The following is an 11,741-nucleotide window of genomic DNA, read 5'->3' as shown; positions in this document are numbered from 1 at the left end:
GCAGCAGCGTGGGGGCAAATGCTGCTTCGGGCCTCGTGCGTGTGCTGCAAAACGGAGGGCGAGTCGCCCAGACCAGGGCCTGTGCAGGGACAGGTGTTTGGCAAGAGCCTGGCCTCTCTCCTGGCCACGGCAGAGCATACAGAGAATAACTGGTGAGAGATTGCTGCAAATAATGGTGCAATTCAGGACGGATGGCACGGCGAGTAGGACAGCGGTTTTGGTTAAACCCCGAGTCCCAGTGTCTTGGTTCTGCTCTGGGAGCAGATGTGCACAGCTTCGCCAGCGTGGCTTCGGGGGCCCGAAATCTAGTGATTGCAAACAGTCTTCATTGCCCATGAATGTCCTGCAATATCAGCTCTGGATCCCCCGTGCACGGTGCTGCCCGGAAACCTGTTTGCAGGAAGGCTGGTGGAAAAGGATCCCACAGCTGCATGGGGGGGGATTTGTTTCCAAACTGAGCAGGGCCACAGCTATGCCTGCACCCCCTTTTTATTCAAATGTGGGTTGCCAATGAATTTTCTCACAAAACCAAATTCCCCACCAGCGTTGTTGCTCACAGTAAACGTGTCGGTCCCCTTAGGCACATCCTGTTTTTCCACAGAAAAGATCCACCCTGCCCATCCCAAACTGCAGGACTGCGTTACTCTCACTGGATTTCCTATTTCGATATTTTTGGGGGAAAAAAAACCCAAAACAAGTTTAAAACAGCTGATATTTTAAAACCGAAGTTTGTTTTTCCCCCATTCAAAATGAAGGGAAAACAGAAATCGATGTGATTTTTCTTAAATAATAATAAGAAAAAAATGAAAATACGTGACCGATCCAATGAACAACTTTTTGTTTGGAGTTTCAGCTTGTGACCACGGTCAGAGCTTTTACTGTTTTGCCTCTGTTTTGTAGAGGACAAAAACAGAGAAAAATGGATGATTCTCCTGGAAGGAGAAGCCTGTTCCCTCCTGTCTCTCCAGTGCTGCGGGGCGCTTGGGGAAGGCTGGTTTTCTGAGGTGCCGGTTCTGCAAGATGGCGCGCGCCATCAGCTCCCTGGGAACCCCAGCCTGGCAGCCAGGAGCACGGAACGGAGCAGCAGGAGTTTTTGCTCGTTAGCGGAGCCGGGAGAGACAGCTCCGATACAGACTCATCTCACCGGCTTGGCTCTGTGCCTCAGTGCCTCCTCCAGCGTAATGGGGATAACGCTGCTTCCCTCCGTCACGTGGCGGGCAGCATGCACTAATTGCTCGGTGACAGCGAAGCATGTTGAGCTCCGAATGGAAGGCGCTAGAAAAGATCAAAGCGGCAGAATAAATGCGCGAGCCTCCCTTCCCTTCCCTTTCCTTCTCTTCTCTTTTAATTATCTGCCACATCTCAGGTGGGCACGTTAATAAGGCAGCACGATGCCGGCTCAGGTGATATATTTCTGGGGATTATCGCATCCTCAACCCTCCTGCTTTTAGCCTCGTCTTGCTGCACCCCGGGGCCCTGGCTGCGCTCCACCCCCGGGGTGACGTGAAACCACGGGCCCAGGCGGGAACCCAGCGTCTCGAGGGCTGACTTTTGTGATGCACTACATCTGAGCAGAGCGGGGCTTTCAAGAGGTGCTTCTCCCACAAGAGGCGGGAATCAGATTTAATTGGGGTCGAAAGATAATGTTACCCATGGAAAGCAGACCCCTGGGAGCGCCTGCTGGGACTGGGGAAGTGCCTCCCAGACAGCAGGAAAGAGCAGGAGCCTGTGATTAGTTTTGCCACACGCATTATTAAAGTGCCTGCTGGGCCGGCATGACGAGTTTTCAGCCAATTAATCCACTATTTGGGACGGCCTCCTTTCTTGGGGGAACCGCTCGGATTTGGGGAGGTGGGGCAGCTATTTGAGGCGGTGCTGCAGGTGGGTGCGCAGGGGATGGCAAGCCAGGCCAGGTGCCACAATGCTCCCCTCACACGTTTTGCCTTGGCACGTGGACTGCACGGTGCAGACGTCAGCCACGGCCTTGCCCTCCAGTGCCGGCCTCCCCGGGGCAAATGCATGGCACTTTCTCGGGTCTGGGGGCCATGTGCTCACAGCAAACTCCCGGCCGGGCTGTGCCCGTGCCCCCCGTGGCTTTGCTCCTGCGGTCCCACATGCAGGGTTGTCAAAGCATCGTGCCCGTAGCACTGCACTGGGATTTCTGCAAGCAACATCCAGCTCCTGGCTCATGCGGGGGCTTCTTTCCGTCGCAGGTGTCGAGCCATTCGCGGGGGTCGCAATAACCAGTCTTACGGTCTCAGAAAAGCCGAAGATGATGCTGTGCGTGCTCGGGCACCATCTACTGGCATCTACTCTGATAACTCCTCACATGCGTGCCAACACGCAGCTCACCTGCTACACCAGGAACGAGCTGCCGTGGGGGTGAAATAGGAAGCACCAGAGGTCTCTAGAAAAATCGTCTCTCCCTAGAAGTCCCACCTGCTTTTGCAGGCTGGCGGGGCTTGGGGAGTTCAGCAAAGCGGCCCATTCTCTCAGCATCTGCCTGACATGCATGGGTTTCTCCTCTTACAAGCAGAGATGCCATTTTAATAAGCAGCCGTGCGGTTTCAGGCCTGCAAACAACAGAGTGTGGAGAAGAAGGAAGGAAAGGGGCCGGGAAGCATGAGCAAGCTGGAAAGGGGGCCTCATTAGCCTTGATTGCACCTCCTTTCCCCACTGATCCCAGGAAATTCTCTGTCGCGCAGCCAGGAGCCCAGGGGCTGGGAACACGGCTTGCAGATGCAGTTACTGTACGGCTCTACCTGGTTTTGCACGGGGATCGAGTCCTGAGAAAAGACGGGCCATCAGGGGCGTGCACGGGGATGTTTCCCATGACTCCAAAGCCAGGGCACGCAGCAGGTGCCAGGTGTAAAGGGAATCGAGCGGTGCCAACGTGTCGGCACAGCAGGGTCTCCTTTCCTCCCCAGGCAGCTAATAACCAAGTGGCTGCAAACCTGTCTCCCTCTGTGGGATTAATTCATTATTATAAATCCCATCATGGTTCCGTCAGCTCCGAATGCTGGAATTTAATACTCAGCTAATGAGTCAAACGCTTTCCTTTCCTTTCTGTATTTTTTCCCCTTCCCTGAACACATCTGAGCCTGCAGGTGCTGGGTAATTAAACCGCGCTCAGCAGAGCTCCGCATCGGATGGGCTGGGGCCGGAGCCAGGAGCCCCCGAGCCGATGGCTGCCCTTGTGGGCACCCCGCGTCTGGCTCAGGGACCTTGGGTGCAACGTTAGGGGAGGGGGACCAGTGTCTGGAGAAGGCGAACTCCCCAGCGGAGTGGGAGGACCCCAGGGCCATTCAGAGCTGCAAACAAATGAGGGAGTAGGGTGGAAATGAGGGAAGAGGAGAGTCGGGGGAGCCGTGCCCTGGGATGGCCTGGGATGATCCAGCCTGCTGAGCTCAGCACTGGTACGGTGCCAGCTGCCGAACCAGTCCAAGCCCTGCCGTGCTCGGGCCTGCATGGGCACCCTGAGGCCGTCCCTGCCCCGAGGAGCTTACAAGCTCGACAGGCGAGAAGAGTAGAAACAGGGTGACTTGCCCAAGGCCGCATGGCAGCTCAGTGGCAGAATTGCAAGGGTGACGCTGGAGTGATTATTTCTGACTGCTACTATTCAGGCTGGGCTGTAGACATGCCCTGAGGGCTTCTCTGCCATGAGAGGGGGCTGCCTGGCACCTGGAGACAGGCTGAGCCGAACTGGACAGGAAGGCTGGGATTATTCCTGAGGGACATGAATCCCAGACTGCATTTACTGCTGGATTTACAGCAAAATCTGTTTGAAAAATGCCAGAAATCCCTCGCAGACTGAAGCTCTGTGTTTCGCCCAGCTCTGCCCTCGGTCACGCCGGGGGAATGCGACGCCGCGGAAGCCGCGCGGAGAGGAGAGCAGCACCTTGTGCACCGTTACCGTGTCCTCTCCCTCCCCGCACCCCACAATACAGCAGCTTTGGGGCTTGCATATGTTTAAAGGGAGGTTTAGCCATGTAATGAATTTAGATTTAATTTGCAAGTGAAAAAGATCGCTTTCTTTTGTAGCTTACGCTGCAGCCCAAATGTCTAAGCTTCTAGGGTTTAAGTCTAATTAACTGCATTTCACAGCTTATTTAAAGAAAAGAATGGAGGCATTAAAATTGTAAAATCTAATTTTTAAGTAAATCTTTCAGCACAAAATTAATGTCGCAGTCTCCCAGCCGTCTTGGCAATATATCTCTTGTCTTCAAATTTCAAAATGAGCTTTTGCAAACATGAAATTATTCATTAGACCGTCTGGTAAAAGGATAAATAAGTGTCTCTTCACATCCAAGATCTCCCGTTTCCTATTTAGTCAAAGACCGGCTTATTCACTCCAGTGACTAACTGCTGATCAGATCTCGTATAATGCGGGCAGGTGAGCGGGAGGATGGAGAGCGGGGAGATTTGGGTGCCCAGGTGAATGCGACCTGTGGGCTTTGGGCAGAGGGAACGGGGCATGGTGATGAAGCTAAGGGCGCAGGGAAATCCTAGCCACGTCGACCGAATGGTTGTGGTGGTGTCTCGGGCAAACGATCTCCCCTGGCCGTGCCTGCTGCCCGCTCGTCCAATCCATCACCCGGTTGCTTTGGGATGTCGCCGCTTCTCCCTGCAATTGCAGCTCGCCAGCTCCGTGCCGAAGTCCTCCGAAACGCCGCGCCACACGGGAGGGATGAAAGAGCAACCCACTGCAAGGGCTGCACCGGGGAGCAGCCAGCCCACGGACCGCCTTCATCTCCCTGCTCCGGCGCTGCCCTTTCATTTTCTTTGCCGTTTCTTTCTTCCCAGTCTGAGCTGAACTCTTGAGACCGCAGAGCTCGGGCAGTAATTAGACCCAATGAGTTCAGAGTTCATCTTCCCCTGCCATCCCGCGCGTTTCCACCCGTGTGAGAGCTCGGCTTTAAAGGGAATGTGTGCAAACCCTCCGTCCAGGGCAGCCTTCCCCCCCTGTACATCTAGGAGAGCATCAAACACCCTTTACGGTTGTTAAAAATTAAACACAAGCTTAGCACTGGACAAGCAGGTTCTAAGGGGCTTATTATTCTGTGTTGTTCCTTGCGACGGCTCCACCACCAGCCGGCTCTAATTGGCATCTGCTCCGTCTGGGGAGACGGCGCTCTGCCGAGGACTTGCAGAGCCGTGTGGCCTTTCGAAAAACGTAATCAGGATGTGGCCTGACTGGAATCGGAAAGAGACTCCAGGTCAAACCACTCTGCCGGGGCCACGGCAGGGCCGCTCATATCCAAGAGGCCTTTGCAAACTTGAGCTCCCCAGCTCCGCGGAGGGCCGTGAGCAGCCGTTACAGCCAAGGCAGGCACTGCAGGTTTCCTCTTTAAGGACATAAGGCACCTCTTCAGCTCGTGGCCACTGCAGGAAGCCAGCTCCTGCTGCATTTCCAGCTGTTAGGCCCAATAATGCGTCGTCTTGAATGCCGCCCATCCCTTCTTTCTAGGTCGGGTGTCCCGGATTCCTGAGGGACGCTTTATCTTCCACTAGTCCGAGTTGTCTTGACTTCCGGAAGCTGGAACCAAAGCCAAATTCAACCTCTTTTCAGTTAATCCATTGCTAGTCGTAATCTTTTAAACCTCTGCGAGAGTGCCGGCTAATCTAGGATTGCCTCGGGATCCTGGTTGTGCTGTGATGCTCGACACGGTCTCTCAGGGCTTCGTGGGGTCGCTGGGCAGGACCTGAACCCCCCCAGCTCCAACCCAAGCACTTCAGAGGACCCTGCGAGCGGTACGGGGCAGATGCACACAGCAGAGCCAGTTCAGTCCCCTCTAGCAAGGGACGATGGTGTCGCACACGCACTGTGCACTCCTCCGTGTGTTTGGGAGTTGCAGTGGGCATCGGGGAGAAGAGCAGGGGACCGTGCCTGTTCACAACTCATGGTGAGAAGGATGCTTGGAAGGAGGCCACTGCCAGGTGCCAAGTTGCCCACAAAGTGAATGCACCCAAAGGCCCCTTCCCCCTTTGTCCTGTTTGCTCCAGCAATCATTATTGCTTTTTAATGTCACCCACTTTCTCCTTTAGACACAATAGATGAAGACCTTACCAAGGAAATGAAATAAATGACGTACAATGGCCTCGTATATTAAATCTCAGAGTCAATATCACCAGGGCCTCCTTCCATTATTAGATCAAGGCGAATGCAGGGGGTTTAAGTGAAGTGCAATATAATACCTGGGAGGAAAGGTTTGAAACCCTGTTGGCTGACACAATAGATTATTAAACTTGCACAGCCCCATTACAGGCAAAGAAGAATTGTTTGGACTCCGGGCCCTTTATGGAGCACAGAAATCTCCATGGGACGGTGGTTCGAGGACTCGGCGCCGCACGAGGCCGGCTCGCGGGGAGACACCGCGGAGAAGCGTGGAGCAGAGATGCAGGTCTCAGGTCCGGGCTCGGTGAGGGAAGCCGGGAAGGAAGCGTATCCATCTCCCCGCCACCAGCTTCACACCGCACTAATTTCTCTCACTAATTAAAAAAATTAAATGGAATTGAAAAAATATTATTTTAATAAGTCCATTTCCATGCCACTCTTTAAAAACCTCGCAATTTTTGTACTTGATTAAAGTGAAATAATTAATTGTAGGAGTGACACGTTTAATACTAATGATATAATTGCTTTCCTGCAGGGTTTCTTTAACTGGGAATCTGACGTTTTGACCTTGAGAAGACTCTTGACTCCTTTGCGGTGTGCCGGGGAGGGAGAGATGGAGGGAAACCCGGGGCAAGTAAACAAGGAGGAAGAAATAAAATAAAAACTATTGTCTTTCACCCTTGGCTTCTGGTTCAGCGGGTTTTCGGTGGAGAGGACCTATGATCCCACATGCTGTATGATATGGAGGGAATCACCTACACGCTACAATATACGCCCCTTGACACAGTGTAGGATGTCCGGCATCTAGCAGTCAACGCTATACCATAAGGCATCTGTCTATCTGCATGTACAGACCCTCTGAAAAGGGCTGGGTTTGGTTTATAAAGCTGTAAATGTCCTGAGACTGACTTGTCCAAAAAGCTACCCCTGCCTCTGGACCCTGCAGCCACCGTGGTGATCCGCGGCGGGGCCGGAGCAGGACACGAGGGCCAGGATCCCGAGGGCTTCGTACAAGGCTGTTGGTTTTGCAGAGCAGCGAAGTGGCGGTAGTGATGTGAGTTGTGTGAAATGGGGTGATGGTGGATGTTGGCTCAAAGGAAGGGGTGACTGGCAGGGTGCGATGCATAAGCCAAGAGGCTTTGGGACTCATTTCCCCGTCAGGGCCATCCTCTCTCTGGTATTTGGGGCCTCAGTGCGTGTTTGAAAGGATCTTTCCCCTTTTTAGCAGCAGGAGATGGGGTGGGAAGGTCATTCATTTGCCTCCTTGGATTCATGCATCCTGGCTTGTTGCACTGTCTCGTTTCACCTCTACAAACACAGAAACGATGCTGTTTTTCCCAAACCGGGTGGAATTTCTCTGGATTTGGAAGAGGTGGGAAACCTGGCGTGAGTCGCACTGACGGTGCCTCAGCGCTTGTGGGTGCACATTATCCGGTCCTCCAGACTTAGGGCTTTTTCACTTGATCTTGGAGCAGCAGACGTGTCTGCTCATTGATCCGTGTCACCGCTAACTTCTCATCCGGGAAGCTCAGTGCGTGGGACAGGTGCCCATCAACTCAGCAAAGTAAAAATTCAAATGAATGAATCCATATGGTGATTAATGATCAAGGGATGAGGATAACTAGAGTTGTCTCTCTCGGGGCTGTCAAGAGGCTGTCAGTGCAAAGGATGGGATCTCCTTTTCAGTGGATAGGCGCATAGATTTAAGTAAATAATTATATGATTTTCTGTTGTTCTGTACTGTAATTCAATCTCATGCAGCGAGTACCTAGGTGTTTTGCCCTAATATCCTGACACGTTTTACAAATACAATTAAAAATTGTAGATTATTCTAGTAACCCTGACTTCATACACTACTGTGTTTGTCTGTACATGCATTACACACACACACACATATAATAGCTCATAACACATGACAATGCAGACACACACAGATACCCACTAATCACTGTAATATCTTCCAAACGATCCATTTGCAACCTGACTTCTTATTTACCGTACATGACTAAATGTCAGTATAATTTATCTCCAGAAACTCTGAGTGTAGACTACTAACAGATTCTCGACTTCCATTTATTTAGAAGGGCATTTCTTTTTCTAAATTACAGAGGTCAATCAAATCAACAAACCAAATGAAAATACTAAGATTTTCCAGGTTTTTGCATGTTCGGAGTGTTAGACTTGCTCTCATTATCATGTATTTTATGTGACTTAGCTATCTGTGTTCGTTAGGAAGTCAAGCTCTCCTAAAACAAATACTCTGGGGTCCTCCGAGATGCTGTTTCAGGGGCTCACATTTGGCTTTTTGACTACTTCTGTCCCGTTTCCTCTCCCTGCACTGTTTCATGTAGACATGGGCAAATACCATTCCCAGACACGCACCGAATTTCCACTCCCAACACCTGCTGGTAGCTGTGTTTCTTACCTCCCCTTTGCCGTGCTTGTGAAATCAGGAAAACACAAACTCTCCGCTCCCCACCTTAACAAGTAATTAAAGCATGACCTTGTTTTTCCAGTGCCTTGCTTTGCATTGCCCTCCTCAGCGAGCGCGTTAGGGAGGAAAGCTCTTCCTGCTGTCACTCAAGAGACCTGGTCTCAATTCCTAGCTCCACCGCAGACTCTGCTTGCGAGCAGAGGACACCTCTGACTCTGTACCAGAGTCCTTCAACCACCAAATGGAGGGGACTGTATTGTCTTCTCCTAGTCTCCCTCTTGTCCATTTGGATGGTCAGTTCATGGGAGCAGGGGCAGCTGTCTGCACAGCACCCCCACGCCAGGCTTCGGTCCTGGGTGGGGGAAGTAGGTACCAAAGCGATGCAAATGTAAAATGTGACTCTGCTAGTGGCAAAGAAGTGCACTTGCGAAGACCCGTTCAGGGGTAATTCTGACCGTGCAGCTTTCAGATCTCGCACCGGAGGGAACTTCTGTTCAAGGGTCTGGGTCTTGGGCAGATCTGGCCCTGGGTCTGCAGAGCAGCATCTGAGGCAGTCCAAAGCAAGTCTGGCCAACAGAAAGGTCAAAAAATGTTGCTTTGTTTCCAGGGAAACCTTTTACAATCATAGAAAATGAGAGTTGGAAAGGGAGCTCAGGAGGTCACATCCAGTCCACCCCCTGCTCCAAGCAGGACCAGCCTCAGCTGCATCATCCCAGCCAGGGCTTGGTCTACTCGGGTCTTCAAAACCTCCAAGGATGGAGACTGCACCACCTCTCTGGGTAACCTGTCCCAGTGCTTCACCACCCGCCTAGTGAAAAAGTGTTTCCTAATGTCCAACCTCAACTTGCCTTGCTGCAACGTGAGCCCATTGCTCCTTGTTCATCATCTGCCCGCACTGAGACCAGCCCACTCCATCCTCTTTGCTCCACCACCAAGCACATAGTGCATTTGATCCTGCAAAGTTTTTAGTTTTTTACTGAGGGAAATTGCTCAGTGAAGAGTCACTTGAAGCTGAAGTGTTGGGATGTTTTGGTGTTGCTGAATTGTAATTTTTCACCAGCTAAAGTTGCAGCCCAAAATATCTGCCCCACGCCATTCCTCCAGCGTAACTTAACCCACTAGAGACATGGGCAAGAGCCGAAGAGGTTGTGGGTGGCCTCCAGGCTCTGCTTGGGGTCCCTTCCTCACATGCTGTTCACAACCCAGGATTTTAAACTTTATTTCAAATTCACTGTAATTATTTCACCAGGCTGTCATTTCACACTTAGACTGGCTTTTCCCGAGGCAGGCAATCCACTCGATCCTCCTCGGCAGAGCTCTCCCGGCTGAGACGGACGTTGCGGATTCATTATCGGTGCCCACTCATCTTCCCTTCTCTAACCCAAACAGGCAGGATGCGCCTCTTCGGTTCGTAGCCGAGAGTTAAAATTGAAAGCCGCTTCTGAAGTAGTGGCGATATAAAAAGCACATTAATTAACAATGGGAGGCAGAGAGCAGGAGAGGAGTAATTAACTGATGGGAATGTATATAAAAACCACGCTGGTTAGCATAACCCAGACTGCCCATATTGAAAGAGGGACTAAACGAAGGAGGAAAGTTTTGCCTTCCAGCACCTTTAACTGCAAAGCAAAAGTGGGAGAGAGTGAAGGTTGCATGTGAATAAAGAGCTTGGATATGCTGAAGGGTCTTGACTGCTGAAAGCAAGATAACCCAGGGGTGGGCACCAAACTGTCTGTCCAGCGTGTCTGCTGTGGGCTCAGGGGTCAAATCCTGTACGGACTCGGAAAGGGTTTTACCACACCTTTAACTCTCCTATGAAATATGAACTTTCATTTCTACCTGGGAGAACTTTTACAATCTTTTCTCCGATGCCCGAAGAAGGGCGCTTGTGCCCGAAAGCTTGCAAGTAGAGATTTTTTTTTCTGCAAAAATCTAGTTAGTCTGATAAAAGGTGTCACCTCTACCACAGGTCCCGATTCCAGAAGAGCGAGGAGCCGTCACACCTTGCAGAGGTGTTGGAGAGAGCATCCCTTGGAGAGGAGGGAAGCCGGAGCTGAGCCTGGAAATGAGAGAAGCCAGATCCTCTGCCCATGCCAGTCCGTGTCACCCCCAAGAGCCCCCGCATCAGTGTGTCTTGGCCAGGGGTGGGCATAGCCCGAGACGTACCCAAAACCAGGAGTGGGCAGGATCCAGGGATGAATGACCTCTGTGTGGTGCTGCGGGTGCGTCGCACCTGTGCTCTGTGTGTGGGGAGCTGTGGCCTTTGGGGCGCGGGAAACTCCTGCCCGCTAGCCACGGACCTCGCAGAGCTGCCCGCCATGCCTCTTGTGCTGATGCAAAGGTTGAAGGAGAGTTTGAGGATGGGCCCGTGACTTCCCCACCTCCCTGGGCTGACGAGAAGATACCCTGGGCCCTAAAGCAGCTGCCTTCATAATGGGACATCTAAGCCGTGAGGGGTGTGCATGTGTGCGTGTAAGAGCCGGGCTGGGAAGGGGAGAAATGGCAGGTTATTGGGAGGACTTTGCAAGACTGAAGTGCATCCTCCAGCAGCTGTCAGGAGAAGGGGGCTCATGTCCAGCACTAGTGATGGGGCAGCATAGGTGACCCCTGGCAAGTACTGAGACCCCTCCCTACTGCTGCCCTCCATATCCCCCCACCCACCGGGGCAGGGAGACCTAGGAGCAGTATCTAATCAATGCATAAAACCAGGGGGAGCTTCCCCACAGAGCTCCTGCCGAGAGCACCCAGAAGTCTGGCTCCTAAACCCCTTGGACCTCCCCATTGCAGCGCAGTGGGCCAGACGGGCAGGGCAGCGGCTGCTGACATGTTCCCTTAGCACTGTGCCCGTGTCCGTGCCATGGAGCGGCTCAGGCAGGGTGCCAAGGCGGTGCTGGTGCTGCCACCACGCTAATGAAGTTAGCACCGGGCATCGGGAAGCCCCTCGCCAAACACTTGTCACCCGTACGGGAAGCAGCACCAAGTGATGCCCTGCCAGAGATGTTGATAAGCTAATTAGTAACTTATACCTAAACCATTTGAAAAGCCCATTAGGAGCTGAAGATTATCATTTCTTAATTGAATAAATTATATTGTAAGAACTGCTTTCAAAGCGGGCATGGGTTTGTTTCCCCTGTTCTCCAAGTTGACAGTCTCCTCTTGCTATCTCCCTGATCCGCCGTGCCACGGAGACAG

Source organism: Alligator mississippiensis, chromosome 16 (assembly GCF_030867095.1).
Source record: "Alligator mississippiensis isolate rAllMis1 chromosome 16, rAllMis1, whole genome shotgun sequence".
Taxonomy (NCBI): Eukaryota; Metazoa; Chordata; order Crocodylia; family Alligatoridae; genus Alligator; species Alligator mississippiensis.
Note: the sequence above shows the minus strand (reverse complement) of the source record.